Raw genomic sequence first — 21,362 nt, 5'->3', positions numbered from 1 at the left:
TAAAACAACAAAACAAAATGAAAGCCAGAAGCCTATATCACCCATTTAAATGACTTTCATGAATCCAAAAAGAAATGTACACTGAAAAATAATCATAAAAGTAAAATATTAACATTGTTCCAAACCACGTAGATCTATTTCTTCATCACTTCCATCCATATCATGAAATATTTTACTGGATAGCAACTTGTCCATATTCACAAACAACATTAGACCACCCTTTTTTCTGATTATACTAAAAGATACAGGAAAAGAAAAATTGAACACATGACCCTTGGGAGCATTCTTTAAAGAATCAAACTACTCCAGTTACCTTGTTAATAATAAGATCCGCAAGCTTCACCAACAACAACAAGGTCTCTCCCGCAGCAGTGCCCAGAACAAGCACAAGAGTCGGGAATGTAACTGACTCAAAATCAGTTTTATCCTACAATACATTTCAAGCCATCAGTTCATTGGTCAAACGAGATTAAAAAGCATGATTATAGTAACCATATCAGTTTTTTACATGTGATTTCATCACTATTCACATCATGTTAACATAAAGAAGAGATGAATTAAGGGAAAAACACTTCTTATACCAAAAGATAAAGTGAAACACACATCAAATAGATGAAGGAAAAATGTGTGACAAAAAGCCAAGCAAATGCAACAACTTTCAGAGAGAAATTTAACATGGTTTTTAACATTATATATTCACGTTAGATTACCTTCAGTAATTGATGAATGGAACTTTGAATTTATTACAAGCAGCTCAATGTATAATCCAAATGAATGTAGAAGTCATTTTGAATTTTTAGCAACAATACAAGAAATCACAGTTTTATCGTTTCATTTAGAATCCAACTAAAGCTCTAAGCAGGCCATAGGCATATTATTACACAGAATTTTCTGTGTTTTCTTGGTAGAGAGATATATGTTCACAGTAAGACACTATTCTTAGAGATCTTCCTTCTACCCATAACAAAGGATATGGTCCTAAATTGAGAACATATATTTTCAGTACATCATAGATCAGGCACCAAAATCTTGATATGCTGGTTTAAATGTAAATTACAACATTCATTATAAGCATTCATAACACATTGAAGTATCTTATTTGATATTCTAATTCATTCTAATTATCATGATTAGACAATTTAGTAAATATTGAAGTATCTTATTTAGTAACATAATTTTGTTTCTTATAATAGTATTTAGTAGAAGGCGCAAAAAATAAGAAAAATAAAAAAGTTGTCAAAGAAGATGCAGCTGGTAAGAGAAACTCAGACTACACATTATTACAGAAAACTAATTGTGGCCAGTTTATGTAAAAGTGCAGAAATAGATCTTGATAGACAGAAAAAGGTTAATCTACTATCAAAAGAGAAATTATCTAGCGTGTTGAAAATATCAAAAGACATTGCCTGTTTTAAGAAAGGTTAGCATGGAAATACTTCAAAGGCCAAGACAATCACCAATCTTTTTTTAGTTCTAATAATCCAATTACAAATAAGAAAAATGCAATCTGTTAATACTCCAAACCCTAGTTAATTATTATGAGCAAAACAAGCACCTGCGACTCTGCAATCTTGAGAACCATTGGCACAATCATTGGCTGCATAACTAGATTCCTTAGTTCTGCACAAAGAGGCAGAAGTACCCGCATTTAGAAATCTTATTCACTCAACTTGCTTTTTTAAGTCAATATATAATATCAGGAACTACTAATATCTCCTTGTTGATCGCGGTGAACCAGAAATAGTAAGAAATAAGAAAGCGATACAATGAAACTTGAAGATCTTGATGCATCACCCCGTGAGAGAGAAAAAGGCTGGGAGTAGGAATACTACACATGATAATCACTTCAAGAAATCAAGAACAAGTTTGTTTTCCAATATATCTTCATTCATTTTCCCAGATATATCCTTAAAGACGTGTCCTAAATAACTATAGTGAGGTACTTAAGATGCATAGTAAGCAAAATTGGGTTGGCAGCACTGCTGGAGGAAAAATAAAATCTCAAACCTTATATTGCAACACACGGGAATCAAAATCTTTCCACATGTCAGATAAAGCTTTTAGAAACTCAGACTTTTGTATGTTATCTTTTTCCTACAAAACAGAATTGTCGTCCAGGATTATTTTTTAGCATTTCTATAGCACTTTATTTCAAGAAAGTTACTTCTAGATAACTGCAGTTAGTGAGCAATGTCATAGACAAGCAAAATTCAAAATACATACAAGCATGTGGTCGAGGAAATGAAGAGCACGCAACCTAGTGTCATCCCGGAAAAATGAAAAACCTAAAGTATAACACAAAATTCAAAATCAATGAATTAATCCAATTAGCAAGACAAACATCATCATCCAAATCAAACAAATTTAATGTTTTTTAATAGGAAATTCAAATTTTACAATAAACAGAGACTTAATGAATGATTAATTACTTTTCACTGCAACACCATGATCACTGGAATGCAGTACCACTGATAGTATAGATATGCTTTCAACCCAAAACATCCTCCACAAATTGCTTAAATTGAAATAAACTTGCATATGGGAAACAGACTACTATTCTAAAATAATTTCCCTTTTTTCTGCTTTTGAGGACATAAAAGAAAAATGAAAAGGTTTAAACCAGTAAAATCCACTGCTGATGACCTGGTAGACTCATTTGCAGAGTGCATCCTTTGTAAGTCATGGATTAGTTCTGGTGGGATAGAAGAGAATGCTTCACTGGATAAGTATGTGAATGTCTATTTGAACTTGTTGACTTCCTAAGTCGGTCTAAAATAGTATTTGACACACGTACCTTTCTAATTTGCACGAGGGAACAACAAATGGATACCAGCAGGGAGTTTTCAGAAAATGCTTTTCATTTTTCCATATGCATGTTTGAAACATTGCCAACATCAATACAAAGCCATACATATGCCTTGCGAGTTGCTGAAAATTTTTAAATAAAATAGGAGAAAGTATCATAAATACAATTAATTAGTGTAAAAAAGGGAGGGGAAAAAGTGCAAAGTGTAACACATTGACTGGACCTAAGTGTCCAAAAACAATCTCTTGTCCTCCGGATTCATATAGTTAAAAATGAAAACCTTGCTAAATAAAACATAAAAATGCAGGAATAGAGGGAAAACCTTGATTACCCCCATAGGTTTGATAGGAGGAAAACTTTTAGCACAAACACGAGGAAAGGTACCATTTCATAGAATTAATGCTATATGATCAGTAGCCATGTTGTCCGTATTTCTAAGAGGCTATTTATAACCCACTGGGTTCTCAAGATATCCTAAAAGAGGATTCATAATAAGTGCAACCTTAAGCCAAATTGACAAAGTTTTGTGCTAAGTTTCTTAGTCCAGTCAATTCCAAAAAACAAAGGATCCAAAGGAAATGTAGAAAAGCTTAACTGCTTAACCGGTTACTCCAGACTAATAACTCAATAATGAAATGTAAAATATTGATATCCGCTAAAGGAATAGAACGTTCATGCTATGTTTAGAAACTTAAGTTTGAAACTCTGGATTTCGATTTTATTATTTATATAAATTGTGAGAATGAAATGCATATGTCAAGCTATGCTCAAATATACAATTTCTATAGTTAAGATGAGTGAGAAAGGTAGAGAGAGAGTGAGGGAGAGTATGAAGGGTTTTGATCGTCCGGTCAGAAGTAGTTCTTTGTCTAGAGGAGTATCGTGGGTTGCATTAGTGGATAATCTTAGTAGGCGAGTGCAGAGAAGTGCATTATGGGATCGTTTTAGTCATTATGGTAAGGTGATTAAGGTGTTCATTCCATTTGTTAATAGGAGACCTTATTATAAGGATAATACGTTTGCCATGGTGCATTTTGCTAGCAAAGATGATATGCATCTAGCAATTGAAAAGATGAATAACTTCTCGGTCGATGGGAGGAGAATATCGGTGTCAATTGCCAAGTATCAGAAGAAAAGTATTTCGAGGATTTCAAACGTACTAGTGTGGTGAGGTATTCAGATGTTGGTGTAGATGGGTTGCTCAGGAAACTACCATCATCTCAAGCTGCAGGTACTGGAAAGAAGGAGATGATGAATAAGTTTTACAATAGAAGCTCATACAAGGAGACGGTTGTGGGTGCAAAAGAAGTTAAGGGCCAGAAAGTGGGGATTTTTGGAGCTAAGAAGGAGGTGAAGAAGCAGTTGGAAGTTTTTATTCCAATGGAGGATAGATCATGGCTGAGATCGTCGTTAACTGGTATTTGTAAGCCATTATTCGAAGTTGAGTTTGTGCAGAGGGCGTTAAGAACTGAGGGAATCAATGTCAAAGTGGTTTAATGGGGTTAAGCAAAAAAAGCATGTCTGGTAGTTTTCCAGACTGTTGAGGAGAAAGTTGCAACGATGGAAAACAAGTGGGAGGCTTTGTCCTTTGGTTCGAGAGGTTGGAGCATGTTATGGAAGAAGAGGGTGTGCCATTACCTTACTGTGCAGTTTCTATGATTGGTGTTCCTCTAAATTGTTGGTCAGTTCATTTCTTCACAAGTTTGGTGTCGAAATGGGGCAAACTAGTTAAGATACATGAACAAACTGCTAACAGAGTGGATTGTAGAGTAGCTCATATGTTATTGAGGGTTGAAAGTCCCTTTGATATTCTTCGCCATGTCATTATAAATACGTATGGGAGATCGTTCATGATTAAGATTAAGGTGGAAGGAAGTGATGATTTTTTTCCGGAGTTAGAGGATATAGTTGAAGATGACGGAATAATAAATAATGAGGAGGATAACTTGTCGGAAGAGAGCAGTGGGGATGACTTTGAAGAGCAGGAAGGGAGGTTGGGTATCCATTCGGTGTCAGATATTCAAAATAGTGTACAAGCATAGGTTTTGGACTCTTCACAAGGGGAGCGCACAAATTTCGATAGGCGGTTGGTAGGAAAAGGGGTTTTTCAAAATTTAGTGGCAGTTGATGAATTACTAAGGAAACAGTTCTGGGTGATGTCCAGGGAGAGTAGAGAAGGCTGGGGGTTGGTACAGAAGAGAGAGAATGGGTGGTTAATAGGGGTGAGGTCTCCTTGGGGCTTGATATTGTTGACCAAGTGAATGGGCTTAATGATACCATGGGTAGGGTAGAAGTAAATGGGCCCATTCAGGGAAGTCCAAGTTCATATAGAGGTGGTTACAAGCCTGATGAGTTAGTTGATATTAGAGGGAAAGGTAGAGATCTGCAGCAACCTGTTTTGGAGGGATCAGTGTTAGATTATGCAGCAATTCAGTTTGGATCGAATGGGGTGTAAGTTAATAAAGTTCCTAAAAGGAGATGTTCTTCTTCCCCTCTAACAAATCGAATTCGGCCTAATAGTACTGCTACCATTTTCTCTGACAGAGTTTACAGCAGGTCTACTAAGAAGAGTAGAAGAGGTGAATCGGAGAAGGATTTTTCAGAAGTTGAATTTTCGATTGATAAAGATGAAATGGAATTAACTTGGCAGGTTAGCCAAATATTAGGTGTTAACTTTAAGGGGGGAAAGAAGGATTTTGCTGAGAAATATTCGGAGTCTAATTCGGCTAGGAGGGAGAATGGTGGGTATTAACCCTTTTTTGGTTGAAGGTTTCTAATTATTTGTTATGGTTCGTGTATCTTGTGTCACTTGGAATATTAGGGGTTTAGGTAGGAAGGAAAAGGCTAGGATGGTGAGGAAGGTGGTTGTAGATAAGAAACCATCTTTTCTTTTTCTGCAAGAATCGAAATTGGAGGTGATTAATATAGGTATAAGAAGGAAGTTGGGGGGTAAATACTTAGGTGGGTTGGTGGAGTCTCCGGCGGTGGGAACATCAGGGGGTTTGGTTACTCTGTGGGATGAGGACTGGTTTGTACCACAGTTGGTGAAGATTTCTCCAAGGTTTATAGCTTTGAAGGGTACAATTAAGGTGAACCAAGAGGTATGTTGTTTTATTAATGTTTACGGGCCCTCAGTTGAAGCTGATAAAGAAGCATTTTTTGAGGAGTTAACCTGTTTTATTTCCTCATTGGGATGCCCATTATGTGTAGTTGGAGACTTTAACACTCATTTGTCTCAAGAAGAGAAGTTGGGGAAATCACTGAATGAGAACTCAATTGCATGGTTCAGGGAATTTTTGTTTCAAGCAAATTTAATGGATATGCCTTTGGTGGGAGGGAGTTTCACTTGGGGTAATAATAGGGAAGTTCCTACGTTTGTGAGGTTGGATAGGTTTCTTGTTTCAGACGATTTTTTAGGATTATTCCCGGATGTTGTTCAGAGGTTATTACCAAAATCAATTTCAGACCATAATGTTGTGGCTTTGTGTTGAATTATGTTTTGATATAACAATTTAAGGCAAAATGGTTTTTGGACTTGAATTGAATTTACAAAATGTTTTTGGACTTAATTGAATTTATTCAAAATTTTAAAAGGTTTCAAAAATAATTCAAAGTCCATTAAATTCGGATTTGAGCCAAAATACTAAAGGGTGTCAAAGTGCATCCATGCACCCCTGCAATGCATCCCTGCAGTGCATCCATGCCCCTGCACTAGTGCATCCATGCACATGCACTAGTGCATCGATGCACCATGAAGTGCATCCATGCACTCAAACACCGAATGCAATTAGTGCATCGATGCATCAAGGTTGTGCATCGATGCATCCTGCTGTGCATCCATGCACAAAGGCTGCAACAGCTAGTAACGACTAGTTTATTTGAATTTAATGAAGGGGTATCGATGCACTTTGATAGTGCACCGATGCACCATGTTATGGGCAGCCTTTTTTAGTAGAAAAATCATCCCCAAACGGCTCCAAAACATCCTCAACAGCTATATACAACATCAAACACATTTCAAGCTATAAATACAAGCTAACGACACTTGAATAAGTAAGAGAACAACTATCCAAGCAATCAAACACAAGAGAAGAGTTTTTCAATCTTATTTCATCTTTCTCTTGTAAATATTTTGTTCTTGTGAGCTCAATCTTGTAAACACCTACCTTAGAGAGGTTTTCTTGTTTACTTATTTTATCCTTTTATAAAGGAGAAAGGTTCTAGCTTATCCCATGTAAAAGCTAGGGAAAGGTTCTAGTTTAGCCCGAAAAAACTAGGGAGTTTGTAAGGTTACTCTTTGTCCTCAAAAGAAAGAACAAATTAGTGAATTTGTTGGAAAATCCTTGGTGAGGAGCTAAGGTAGTGGATGTAGACTTGGTTGAGAAGTCGAACCACTCTAAATCGCTGTGCCATTCTCTATCTTTTAATCTCCTTACTCCCTAAACAGAAAAACCGATCCTGACCCTCTTTGCAAGCAATTCTGGTTGTCGATTCGAGCTTCCGAAAATCCCAACAATTGGCATCAGAGCTTAACTCGTTAAGAAGGTTTAACCACCTTGAGATGATCCTCAAAGAAGCTCTACCAATTCCCGATACAACCGAGAAGATGGCTTCTACCTCCGGTTCGTTCCATATGGAAGACTCCATACCAACCGACAAGCCCCCATACTTCAATAGAGCGAACTATCATCATTGGAAGAAATTAATGAAGTTATTTATCCAAGCCAATGATCTTGATGCATGGGAGATGATCGAGAGAGGATACTCTTCTCCAAAGAAGGATAAGAAGTGGATTGACCAAGAACGAAAGAAAGCTCAACAAAATGCCAAGGCCATGCACATGTTGTTTTGTGCATTTGGTATAGATATCTATGAAGGAGTTTCTTCTTGTTCGAATGCAAAGGAGCTTTGGAATAAGCTCGAGGAAATCCATGGAAACAAGAAAGAAGAACCAACAAAGGTAGTGTCTTTAATGGCCCTTGAAGAGCCCGAGGTATCTTCTAGCTCAAATGAATTAAATTCTTATTCTTTTGATGAGTTACAAGATGCTTATAATACTTTGTATTTGAGATTTGAGACCATGAATTCCAAATATATGAAATTAATTTCAAAACTCAAAATTAAAGATAATTTTATTTTGAAAGCAAAAGTTGATTTTGAAAATCAAAATGAATTTTTGAAAAATAATTTAGAGCTTTCAAAAATCAAAATAAATGATTTAGAAAAAGAAAATTTTGAGTTAGGAGTTAAGCTTGAAAGCTTAATAAAAGAAAAAAAATTAATTTCTAAAAACAACCTATTATGTTTAAATATGGCAAAGTGCTCACATTTCCATTATCATTGTCTTATGGAACATACTTGTCCTTTGAAGAAAAGAAAATGTTTTAAAATTAGACAAGTATGGGTTCCAAAAGGAACAAGGGGCATAGAAACTAATGTTCAAGGATCCAAAGCAATTTGGATACCAAAATTTACTTAAATGTCTCTTATAGGTGTGTGGGAGCAATGGTGATAAAAGTGATGATATTCAAGATGCTCTAGCCACACATGAAAAAGGAATGGGTAACCTCTAAACTTAATGCTTTTGATTTTGGTTATTTGATTGCTCATTTGGATTTATGCATGCTTGAGTTTTGATTTTGAATGATTATGCATTGTTTTAATCTCATGTATGTTGAAAAGATGTTTTATGATGAACATTTTAAAGTTTTAAATGATTTTTCAGAATTTTTATTTCATCATAATAAAATTTTGGTCAAAATTAGTTTTAAATGCAAATGATATCTCTCTAACAATTGATATCAACTTTTCAAATACTTTGATTTTATAAATTTTAAATTTTGACCTAAATTTAAATGTTTATGCATGTGATTTAAAATGCAAAAGATATCTCTCTAACAATTAATATCAAAATTTTCAAATGCATAACATTTTTGGAAAACTTTATGCATATGAATTTAATTTCAATAATTGATATTGCATAAAATATTTTAGACTTGTAAAATATTTTGTAAAATATTTTAGACTTGGATGCATTGAATTTCATGTGCTACTAACATGTTTGTTATTCTTTTTTGAAATTCAATTTTGTTTAAGTGTCATGATTTTAAAAGCTAAATTTTGTTTGGAATTCTATTATTGAGGGGGAGCTTTGATTTTTCAAATGATTTTTAAATGTCAAATTTACCACTTACTCTCCAAAGTTATTTTGAACTTCAAAGATTAAATTATTTTTGATATAACAAAAAGGGGGATAAGTTTGGTTTGAAAAATTCAATTTCTTAATGAAAAAGGGGGAGCTTAACATTTTCATATATTTTCCAACAATTGTTAACAATTGATATCTTTTTCATTAAACAATTTATTTAAGGGGAGTTTTGCCAAAAATAATTTTTTAAATGTTTTGTTATATCAAAAAGGGAGAGATTGTTGAACTATGTTTTGTTATAACAATTTAAGACAAAATGGTTTTTGGACTTGAATTGAATTTACAAAATGTTTTTGGACTTAATTGAATATATTCAAAGTTTTAAAAGGTTTCAAAATAATTCAAAGTCCAATAAATTCGGATTTGAGCCAAAATGCTAAAGGATGTCAAAGTGCATCGATGCACCCCTGTAGTGCATCCATGTATCCCTGCAGTGCATCCATGCACTTGCACTAGTGCATCGATGCACCATGCAGTGCATCCATACACTCAAACACCGAATGCAATTAGTACATTGATGCATCCTTCTGTGCATTGATGCATCAAGGGTGTGCATGGATGCATCCTGCTCTGCATCCATGCACGAAGGTTGCAACGACTAGTTTATTTAAATTTAATGAAGGGATATCGATGCACCTTGATAGTGCACCGATGCACCATGTTATGGGCAACCTTTTTGAGTAGAAAAATCATCTCCAAATGGCTCCAAAACATCCCCAACGACTATATACAACATCAAACACATTTCAAGCTATAAATACAAGCTAAGGACACTTGAAGAAGTAAGAGAACAACTATCCAAGCAATCAAACACAAGAGAAGAGTTTTTCAATCTTATTTCATCTTTCTCTTGTAAATATTTTATTCTTGTGAGCTCAATCTTGTAAACACGTACCTTAGAGAGGTTTTCTTGTTTACTTATTTTATCCTTTTGTAAAGGGGAAATGTTCTAGCTTATCCCGTGTAAAAGCTAGGGAAAGGTTCTAGTTTAGACCGAAAAAACTAGGGAGTTTGTAAGGTTACTCTTTGTCCTCAAAAGAAAACAAATTAGTGAATTTGTTGGAAAATCCTTGGTGAGGAGCTAAGGTAGTGGATGTAGACTTGGTTGAGAAATCGAACCACTCTAAATCGCTGTGCAATTCTCTATCTTTTAATCTCCTTACTCCCTAAACACAAAAACCGATCCCGACCCTCTTTGCAAGCAATTCTGATTATCGATTTGAGCTTTCGAAAATCCCAACACTTTGGAATCCAACAAGATAAATTGGGATCTGAAACCCTTTAGATTGTTGAATTATATCATGGAGGAGGAGGGTTTTAAGGAAGCAGTGGAAGAGAAAATTTCAGAAGTGAAGAGTAGGAAGAGGCTAAGCATTGAGGAGGTTCTTAGAGAAACAAAGGTGGAAATCAGGAATTGGTCTAATAAAAGCAGAATGCAATTACACAGTTTGATTGACAGCAAAGAGAGGCTAATCTCAAATTAAGAAGTTCAACTACAACAAAGGAATTCTCTCGTTTTTATGGTGGATGTTGCAAAAGCAAAAAGTGAACTATGGTTATTGTATAAAAAAGAAGAATTAGTTTGGTTCCAAAATTCAAGGGCGCAGTGGATTATGGATGGGGATCGAAATTCAAGGTATTTTCATCAATGTGCTACAATTAGATGGAGGATTAATGCTCTTAATGCTTTGATGTCAGTGGTAATGTGCTTGAGGAGCCGATGATGATAAAAGCTTATGTTTTTGATTTTTTCAAGAACGCTTACAATGCCATTCCGACGACTGAAGTTGAAAAGCTGGAATTGAATTCTAATAGGCTTTTAGAGGATCAAGTTGCACAATTGGATATGAATTTTTCAGAGGGGGAAATTTGGGAGGCAATAGTCTTCGGATAGCAACAAAGCTTTGGGTCCAGATGGGTTGAATATGGGATTTTTTAAGAAATTTTGGCCGGTTTTGAAAGGAGATATTCATAAGTTTTTCGAGGATTTTTATGAAGGGAAGAAGTTTGGGAAATGTGTCAATCATTCTTTCATTACACTAATTCTGAAAAAGCAAAATCTGGTTTCCATTGAGGATTACAAACCAATTAGTTTGGTATGAGGTTTATATAAAATCTTGTCTAAAGTTCTGTCAAGAAGGTTAAGGCTGTGCATGGGAGGGTTGATTGGTCAATCTCAATTTGCTTTCATTCCGGAAAGACAGATTTGTGACTGTTCCTTAATTACTAATGAGGCCATCGATTTCTGGAGGAGGAAAGGAAGGGAAGGTCTCGTCTTTAAAGTGGATTTCAAGAGGGCATATGACACTGTTGACTGGGATTTTTTAATTCAAATTATGGAGTGTATGGGGTTTAGTAGAAGGTGGAGGTCGTGGGTATACAATTGCTTAAGTTCAACTTCTATTTCAGTTCTCGTTAATAGATCTCCTACTGAAAGCTTTAAAATATCTAGGGGGCTGAGACAAGGGTGTTCTTTATCCCCGCTACTATTTTATCTAGTGGGTGAGTTTTTGAATTTGTTGTTATCTAAAGCAGCAGTTTTGGGGCTGTTTGAGGGTTTTCAAATAGGTTCTGATAATTCTTCTTCGATGCTGACTCATTTACAATTTGCGGATAACTTGATCATATTTTGTAAAGCTTCAAAGATCTGAAGAGGGTCCTGGTTGTATTTGAGTTGTGTACAGGGCTACAACTGAATTTGGTGAAGAGCAGAATTTTTGGTATTAACTTACAAGATCAGATTGTTGGGGAGTGGGCAGAATCTATTGGTTGCTTAAGAGACTCTTTTCTGACAGAATATTTGGGATTACCATTGGGAGAAAAGAGAAATTCTATTCAACTATGGGATTCGATTGTGAAGAAGTTCTACCAGAAATTGGCAGGCTAGAAAGTATCTTCTCTATCCATAATAGGGAGGACAGTTTTGATAAAATCAGTCCTGAATTCACTTCCTAATTATTATATGTCAATGTTCAAAATTCCAGTGGTTGTGAGGAAGAAACTGGAATCAATTATGGCCAACTTCTTGTGGGGTTCTTCGGCTGAGAAGAAAAGGTTTCATTGGGTTAACTGGAATGTTGTTTGTAAAAATAAAGAGTTAGGGGTTTGGGAATTTCATATCTTAAGCTTTGGAATAGAGCTTTAATGGGCAAATGGGTTTGGAAGTTTGGTTTGGAGAAGGACTCTTGGTGGAATACAATGATATGTTCCAAGTATAATGTAGGAACGAGTTCTATTGTTTTAGATGATAATTTGCCATCTAATGTGTCTTAGATTTGGAAAGGAGTTGTAAATAAATATCGGACTAATGACTCATTTGGGTAATGCTTTCGAAATAATGTTGTGCTTCAGGTGGGAAAAGGAGATTCAATTAGATTTTGGCATGATTCATGGATTTCTAACTATTCCTTGAAGTCTATGTTTCCAAGGATTTTTGCAATGTCAGTTAATAAGGAAGAGGTTGTGGCTAATTTCGGGTGTATGTCTAATGAGGAGTGGGTGTGGGATTTACAACATAGGAGGAACTTAATGGACAGTGAGTTTGATCAGTGGATGGAAATGATGGTTCTGTTGGATAATTTTAAGCCTCTGTTGAAGGGTGAAGATTGCTTGGCGTGGAAAAGTAGTGGGGATGGTGTGTACTCGGTTCAATCTTGCTCTAGATTAGTTTCAAGTTTGTTAGAATCAGATAATTCATGGTTGGAGATAGTGTAGAAGGGTTTTGTCCCACCAAAAGTGGAGATTTTCATTTGGCAAATTATTCATCAGAAGTTGGCTGTTAAAACTGTCTTAATGAGAAGAGAAGTCAGAAATATTGAATCCCCTTTATGTGTGTTATGTGGAGTGGAACTAGAATTGGTTAGGCATTTATTTTTTTCTTGTGTCCAAGTTTGGCAGATTTGGGTCAAACTCCTCCGTATGTGGAAAGTTAATTCAGTTCTCCCTAATAATCTGAAAGGCTTCTTGCTTTCATGGCCGCAATTAAGACCAAACTCGTGTATTTGGAGATTTATTCCCATAGCTGTTTTGTGGTCTGTCTGGCTGTGTAGGAACCAGATTGTATTTAAGAATGGCAAGTTGGATAGTGCTACTCTGTTCTTTTTGGTGAGGTATAGGGTGGCTTCATGGTTTTTAGCTAAAAACAAGGATGTGTCTATCCAAGTGGACAGCCTTGTGGGAGATCTTACTTTGTAGAATTTGCATAAGTCCCCCTCTTACTTTAGATCCTCAAGAGTAAAATGGCGCCCTCCTCCTACAGGTTATTTTAAGAAGAATGTTGATGGGGCTGTTAATTTTGATTGGAGAAGAAGTGGTATTGGTGGAGTTCTTAAAGATGCCGATAAGAACAAGTTGGTTTCTTTTTCTAGAGCACTAGGACCTTGTTCTCCTATTCTTGTTGAGATATTTGCTATCAAAGTGGGGTTAGAAGTGGTTTTTGAGTCAGTTTGGAGGGACAAAGGATTTCTGATTTTGGAAAGTGACTCGTTTCTTGCTGTGAAGTGGATCAACAGCCCGGAACTTTGCCTGGTTCACCTTGTTGATCTGATTATAGAAATTCAGAAGACAGTTGTGCAGTCTAATGTTATAATTAAGCATATCAGCAAATGTACTAATGTGGAAGCTGATTGTCTAGCTAAGTCTGGAATTGATTAGTGAGTGAGGAGGTTGTTCTTATGAGTAGTGGTTATGGTGTATTATTTTGGTTATGGTTCTATGTTAGGTAATTTTATGTATTGTTTGGAATCTTACGTAATTATGGGTTATTAATAAATTTAGGCACTCTTTTCCTCCTTCTGCTAGTTGTCTCTTTACAAGAGGCAACTATGAGGGAGGTTTTTAATGAGACCTTCTATTCCTATAAAAAAAAAAGAAATGCATATGTCATGTTCAAATTAGTTAAGATTCAAAATAATTATATATTTGAAAGGTATAAAAACATGATTGCCAAATTCACAGATATCTATAGGTACACTAAGTTCACCTTTGACTAAACAGACGCCTAACAAATAACAAATCCATAAATTTGAAAAATAATAATGAATATTGCATTTAGATGTGTTTTATTACACAATGCATATTGCTTTTGAAATCTAAACCCATCTTTTGAAATTCAAGTTCCCAAACACAACCTCATATTATTTCATAGTGCAACTTACGTATCATATTGGTTCCTATTTCCAAATGTATGATTCTTGACGATAAAGGACATGAGAACCTAATACTTGAACTATCACAATCAACGTTCAAATATAGCAAGTGGCACACGCAATGCCTAAATGGAAGTGATTTAGCTAGCACATGTAATGCCTAAAGTTAATTTTTTTTACATGTTGGCAGCTGTCAATGTTAATGCAGTTGATAATTCTCTAAAGACAAACGCAAATTTGGTATCTGTCACATGAGATTCAGAGGGTGTTATGTTGTTTTGTTCTGTTTACTAAAATACATTGCAAGAAAACATGGATTTATATATTTATGTTTTGAAAGTGATACATTGCTGGCTATAAAGGAATTTCCAGACAGTTCAACTTCTGAGAACATGGTGATATAGTTTTTGACATTTTACATTTTATCTTAGGAACTTAGAAATTATCAGTTCTCTCCGTCATGTTAGGAGTAGGGCTAATCTCTTTGCTTATATTTTAGCAAAAGTTAAATGTGGTAGGGGAATAAAATTTATAGTACAGATATCTCCCTACCTCCTTCCGTAAATTGTAATCCTGACTTAAGTTGATCAAATGAATTTTGTTTTTTTTATTCTATAACTGGCAGCCAAAAATAATATCAAAGCCACTAGCCATGATATAAACATGATAGGAAAGTAGTTTTTCTTATTCAGAGAACAAAATAGGCAATCGAAAAAGGATAAAATTCTAATTTGTAAGTACCATCTTGACATTGTTGTTGCAGTTAAACAAAGGCTTTCGAGCAACTAAATGGTAGGCCAGGCATCCAAAACTGAAAATGTCAGAAGACCATCCAACTGAAGATGCTTTACTTCGAACCAATTTAGGTGCAGTATAATTCAATGATGGCTGAAGAGGCATGACAGAATCTTCACTATCATATTCCTGCACAGACCATATCAAATTAGAATATGATGAAAGATAAATTTAGATCATCATTGCACATGTAAAACCCATCCATCATGGTGACTGAAATGAAAAAAATATCATAAGAGAACAATCATATGTATTTGCAAAGACCAAAGTCACCAAACACCACATGGCTAAAAAGTCAAAAGAAAGCAAAGCCAAAAATGTAGAAAGACGACTACTAAGAACGGAAGTATTTATGTCAAAACCAATAAGTAATGAGAGAATGAAGTTAGAATGACATCGTAAAATGCACAAAGACAATAAATAAGATTATTATGTACGACAATGTACAACATCTATCATGTATCATATTGGAACCTAAAAGTATACACAACATGCATATCCACATTCCTAAGGGGGCTAACTTAATGAAAGATGACATGACAATTAAGTACATTACCAATAGTGAACTAAAGTATGCTACTTATACTCGAAGTGAGTATCATATATGCATATTTGCCTGACATCCCAATTTTTCATGCTTTTTCGTATAAATGGACAGTCATACCGCTATGCCCATATCAGTCAAAAATGTGTTGAACATAGTTGCTTCATATAAAATGAACTCAGAGAAATATAGCTAGAGCAAATGTGTTGATTCAAATGGAAAATGAATTGAATTAATCTTTTTCTTTCAAGTGCAATAAAAAAGTATCGTGGCTCAAACCTGACATTTCTTCTCAACCGCCACCCACCCTTACAATTTTGAGCAAAATTGTTAATATATCAAAAGTCCAACTTACAGAATAATGGAAGGCCTTCACAGTGGTTGAATCACTAGAGACCTCATCCATTGAGATAGCAAAACCAAACCCACCAAGCTTCTAAGCTCCACTTGATGTAATTAAGACATTCTGCAAAGTACAAACTCACTCATCAGACATATCTGCAAACCAGTTATATTCCCCACCCACTATTACCCGCCATGTAATCTCAAAACTGTCACTAGTTCTTTAATGCAACACGTGAAAAAAAACTCAAAAAAAACTCAACGAAAAAGGAAATTTCAAAGCATTTTGAGGATTATATTAGTATAAATAAGGAAAATATGTTTATCCGGAAAAATAAAAAATATAAAGAAACAACCTCAGGTGATATAGCTCGATGAATAAGATGTGCATTATTATGAAGAAAATCCAAGGATTCCGCGATCTGAAGCAAACCATGCTTCACCTCCAACAAACTCATTTCCTGTGAAGCAAGAACACTTTAAGTTTGCTAAAATCATAAAGATATGATGTCAACACAATATACATAACAAGGGGGTGATTCAAACATTCAACATCCCCGCTGAAATATTCAAAAAAAAACTTTTTAATCTTATATAAAGACATGCCAAATATAAGAAACATGCATATCCGATGTTTAAAAGAAATAAAAGGGCCATCATTCTAAAACTAGCAATGCCCCAAACGGATTACAGTAATAAAAACTTAAAACTTTAACCTTCTCTTTGCCCACTCTGAGAAAATCTAAAACATTTTTACTACTCAATTCTGCTCTAGTAATCTTTCCATCCATTCACTCTAATCTCTTCCACCTCTAAACTCTCCAACATAGTGTTAAATGTGTCAACTATACGGATGCCAAACTCCAATTAAGCATTGTTTAATTGGACCTATCTATACCTTTATGCAAGGTTGAACCGTTGCACCTACTTTGCAAGTGACCATATTCCATCTTAGTTACAAAAGGCATTGTCCATCTAGGTGTATCTATGAATAAATAACTAAACTTCTTTTACATAAATTCTATCATGAACTAAGCAATTAAGCATTATTGCAGAAAGCCTGCAAAACAGTGTTTATCTAGGTAACAACTCCTAAAAACTATCGCTTATGTTCTTAATTTTCCTAAAACTACATTCCAGAGTTCAGAGTTTTTGGATATGGCGAATTGATTAAAGTTAGTTGATTTAATAATTTTCTTAAAATTTTCATAGTTAGTTGATTTTCATGACATAGACAATGGACAAGTTGTTCGACAACTTAAATATATGGTTTTGAAAATCTCCTATGAGTAAGGGCAGCAAATGCATCTCTCGGCATGGTTTCCCCTCATTTGAAATTTATATGCAATCAACTTTTCTTATATCCTTCAGGCCCTCTAAACACCATACATATCTTCTAATCAATTCTTGTTAACAAACTCCCCAATTTCAATTAAGCCCTACTATTTTACAAGGCATAAAATTTCACTAACCTTTTTCCTTGCGGCACACCTTTTACCTCCAAACAAAGTAATACATTTAGATCAAACACTGATAGACCAACAAGCAAACCTACTTTCAGTAAGTGTAACTTACCATATTTTACATTCCTAGTCCAAGATCCTTGTTCCTTTACTTTAGTAATTATTCTTCTTAAAGTTCATATACTTCCGCAGCTCTATTGACACAACAAAATAAACATACAACTAAATGACCTAAAACATATTAATACTGGTACATTGACTAAACTTCAAAATACTTGTGTAGTCAATTTTACATAAATTACAATTCTACTTAAATCCACTGAAATGGATAAACCCACCACGGTTCCACCATCATGCAGAAATTTGATCCTAGAGAACTACATCGTTGAATACACATCCACGGTATCACTTAGTAGATCACAGAGAGGCTTGTTTTTTATGGCTAATCCGGATCCCTCAGCATCCGAAATCACTTCCCAGACCAGACCCTCTCAATCTGATTTTCAGATTTCAAATTTCAAATTTTCAAAGCAACAGAGGAAAAATCGCCTTTGGTGTGAACATTGTAAGAAGCCACGCCATATGATAGATCAATGTTGGAAGCTGCACGGAAAACCAACTGATTGGCAACCCACACGGTCCAGGTTTCAAAAGGAGCCTCATATTGCCTCTCAAGATGATTCCTCAAGCAGTTTTAGCAAGAAACAGATAGAGGAACTGCAGCAGATTTTGAGCAGTATGACAACCAAGCCTACAAATGTGACTTATACTACTACTGATGGAAATAATCCATATGCTTCCTCGGTACAATGGATAATAGACTCGGGTGCATCAGATCATATGACATGAAATATTGATCTCTTGGAGGAATATAGTGAAAGCAGCTTACCAGCTTCTATCAAAATAGCAGATGGCTCTCTCACTACAGTCAAAGGGAGTGGTTCTGTTACATTAAACAAAAATCTACTACTTCATAATTTCCTCTATGTTCCTAGACTTGCATGCAATTTGTTTTCAGTCAGCAAATTAATTAAAGATTTTGGTTGTAATGTTGTGTTTGGTAGTGGTGGTTGCATTTTCAGGCATAGGGCTCGAAGAGGGTGATTGGCAGTGCTAGGCTGGGCAAAGGATTGTACACCCTTTGAGGTAAAGCATCTCATAATCATGCCTTATCCAGTGCTCTTAGGAAACCAATTTTATCTTCTGATCTCAATACCAATAAAATTATGTTATGGCACTCTAGATTAGGTCATCCTAATTTTTTCTATCTTTTCAAAATGTTACCGAACTTATTCATTAATAAAGATCCATTTTTGCTTTCCTGTGAAATTTGTCAAATGGCCAAACACACCAGAAAACCATATATTCCAGCCAAATTTGAACCAACAACACCTTTTTCCATCATTCATAGTGATATTTGGGGCCCTTCTCCTGTCAAAAGTATTTCTGGGTATAAGTGGTTTGTGTCTTTTATAGATGATTACTCTAGGACAACATGGGTTTTCTTAATGAGAGAAAAATTTGAGGTTGAGTCTCTCTTTAAAAGTTTTTATCAAAAAGTTGAAACCCAATTTGACACAAAAATCAAAATTCTAAGGAGTAACAATGGGAGTGAGTATTTGAATAAAACCCTTGGGTATTTCTTTAAGGAAAAAGACATTGTTCACCTTACTTCTTGTGTCAACACACCTCAACAAAATGGGGTAGCAGAAAGGAAAAATAGACATCTTCTAGAGGTTACTAGGTCTCTTATGTTTGCTGCTAATGCTCCTAAGTATCTTTGGGGGGAAGCTCTTCTTACAGCCACTTACCTCATCAATAGAATGCCAAGTAATACCTTAGATTTCAAAATTCCTACTAAGGTTCTGTTTTAGCTGTATCCCCATTTTAAACATTTAAACTCAAGTCTTTCTCATCGGATGTTTGGGTGTACAGCATTTGTTCATATCCACAACAGAGGGAAATTAGATCCTTGGTCCATAAAGTGTGTGTTCTTGGGCTATTCTTTGAGTCAGAAGGGTTACAAGTATTACTCACCTTCCATAAAAAAGACCTATGTCTCCTTTGATGTTACATTTTTTGAAAACCAACCTTATTTTTCAGGAACTGAAATTCAGGGGGAGAGTTACAAAGAATTACAGCCTGTTCAAACCGATATTTCTTTACAGCCTATTAGTTACAAGGAATTTCAACCTGTTCAAACCAATATTTCTTTACAGCCTATCATTTCCTTACCTATTACTGTCTCTCCAAAGCCGGCTAGCACTGTCCCAGTTCCTAGGGAGGGTGATGGGAATAACCTAAATAACTCTGATGAATTACCTTCCTCCTTATCTCAGCACTCTAGTCCTTACAAAACACCTTCCACCACTACCAAAAATGCACCTAACAATGACCCTGAAACCATAACTCCCCAACCGAAACAACTCAGTGTTTACTCAAGAAGAATGAAATATGTTGCTGAAGAAATCAGTCAGCCTAGCATTTGCCAAGAACCAGATTCGGATCCTGTTGCAGCTGAAACAGAAGGTAATGATGGTTACCAAGAGGCTACTACTGTTGATCTTGATGACTTTCCTATTGCTATTAGGAATGGGTAAGAAAATGCACTGCTCATCCCATAAATAAGTATGTTGCATATGGGAAATTACAGTCTAATTTCAGGGACTTCACTACCAGCATTAACATTGTGAAAATCCCAAGAAATGTGACAGAAGCATTTCAATCTCCTGAGTGGAAAAAGGCTGTGGAAGAAGAGATAAAAGCATTGCAAAAGAATAAGACATGGTATCAGGTTAGAGCGATCAATCCGATTTCTGCTTCTCTTTAAATCAATTCCTATTCAACTCATTTCTATAATTCCTACACTATCCCTTTGAGATCATTAGTAACCTTGGCAACATTATCCACATTCCCAATCGAATTAGCCACATACGTAAACAACGGCTCCGTAACCATTGCCATGGCGTTCTTATTCTCATCTAAATCCTGCACCACGTGGACCACACCAGGATGCCGTAGTCTCACCAGCCTTGCTGCATCGGCACGTATCAGATCGAAGAATGAATCCTCAACGATCTTGGAAAGCCCAGCGCGGACACGTGCCTCTGCCAGTACCTTCTTATCAAGGACCCACACGGAAACGGTGGGATACTGGTAGGGACGCGTTATATCACGCGCCTTGGCGGAGTACAACTTTCAGGCAAGGCCTGGGCCAGCGGAACCAATATGGTGAATGAGCTCATAGTCAAGGAGAGCTTTGGGTCCGGAAACCTCCTGAACGGTAGTTTGAACAGTTTTCTCGATGACCGTAGCGGTTTTCGCGAGGGCCTGGGTTAGGGTTTTCTTGATCGACATTCTTGCTTGATTGGGTTAATTGTAGCAGAAGGAATAGATATGAATGAAACAGTTAATAACGTACAGAAGAAGAAAAGAGGATGAAGGAAACTTTGGATTAGAGACTGCTTGCCAGAATAAACAAATGAATTAGCGAAATTATTATATAAATCCATGCATCTCTTTTGAATTTACAGAAACCCGCTCTTTTAATTATCTCGATATATAATTTAATCTCATGCTTATATGCCAATTTGGCACTGAAATTTCCTTAATTTTCAGAGTGGTGGATACATGTGTAACTACGAACACAACAATCATTATCTATAAATTTATTTTAGTTCAATGAAAATAAGATTCATAACCAAAAGTAATTTATTATAATACAATTGAAATCAAATCGAATTAATATAAATTATGATCTGATTAAAATATATGAGAAATATAACCACGATAGAACATAACCAAAATAATCTCAATATGAGAAAAACAAAATCTAACCAAAATTAGAAATAACTATTATAATATAATCAGAATAAAATCATACTAACATAATTCTTAAATTGAATCAAAATAATCTCGATAAAAACACACACAAAATGATAAAATGATAAGTCACATATACATAAATTTATGGGTAAATTACAGGCTTACTCACTGAATTTTATTTTCTCTCATATTTTATGCATCGTACTTTCAATTTTTTCAATTTGCTCACTAA

At 35.4% G+C, this 21,362-nt stretch overlaps 2 long non-coding RNA genes across 2 annotated transcripts; both read right to left on the bottom strand.

The window, feature by feature from the left end:
• Nucleotides 1–380: 380 nt before the first annotated feature.
• Nucleotides 381–2,074, bottom strand: LOC120118551. Its single transcript, XR_005515762.1, has 3 exons — nucleotides 2,008–2,074; nucleotides 1,556–1,620; nucleotides 381–427 (listed from the first exon to the last, which is right to left on the bottom strand). It is a non-coding gene; the product is annotated as an uncharacterized LOC120118551 (long non-coding RNA).
• A 781-nt stretch (nucleotides 2,075–2,855) lies between these two features.
• Nucleotides 2,856–20,251, bottom strand: LOC120118550. The gene is made up of 5 exons (XR_005515761.1): nucleotides 20,174–20,251; nucleotides 16,199–16,303; nucleotides 15,856–15,966; nucleotides 14,903–15,085; nucleotides 2,856–2,917 (listed from the first exon to the last, which is right to left on the bottom strand). It is a non-coding gene; the product is annotated as an uncharacterized LOC120118550 (long non-coding RNA).
• Nucleotides 20,252–21,362: the final 1,111 nt, after the last annotated feature.

Source organism: Hibiscus syriacus, unplaced genomic scaffold (genome assembly GCF_006381635.1).
Source record: "Hibiscus syriacus cultivar Baekdansim isolate YM2019G1 unplaced genomic scaffold, ASM638163v2 tig00110328_pilon, whole genome shotgun sequence".
NCBI lineage: Eukaryota > Viridiplantae > Streptophyta > Magnoliopsida > Malvales > Malvaceae > Hibiscus > Hibiscus syriacus.
Note: the sequence above shows the minus strand (reverse complement) of the source record. Positions and strands in the feature narration are given on the sequence as shown.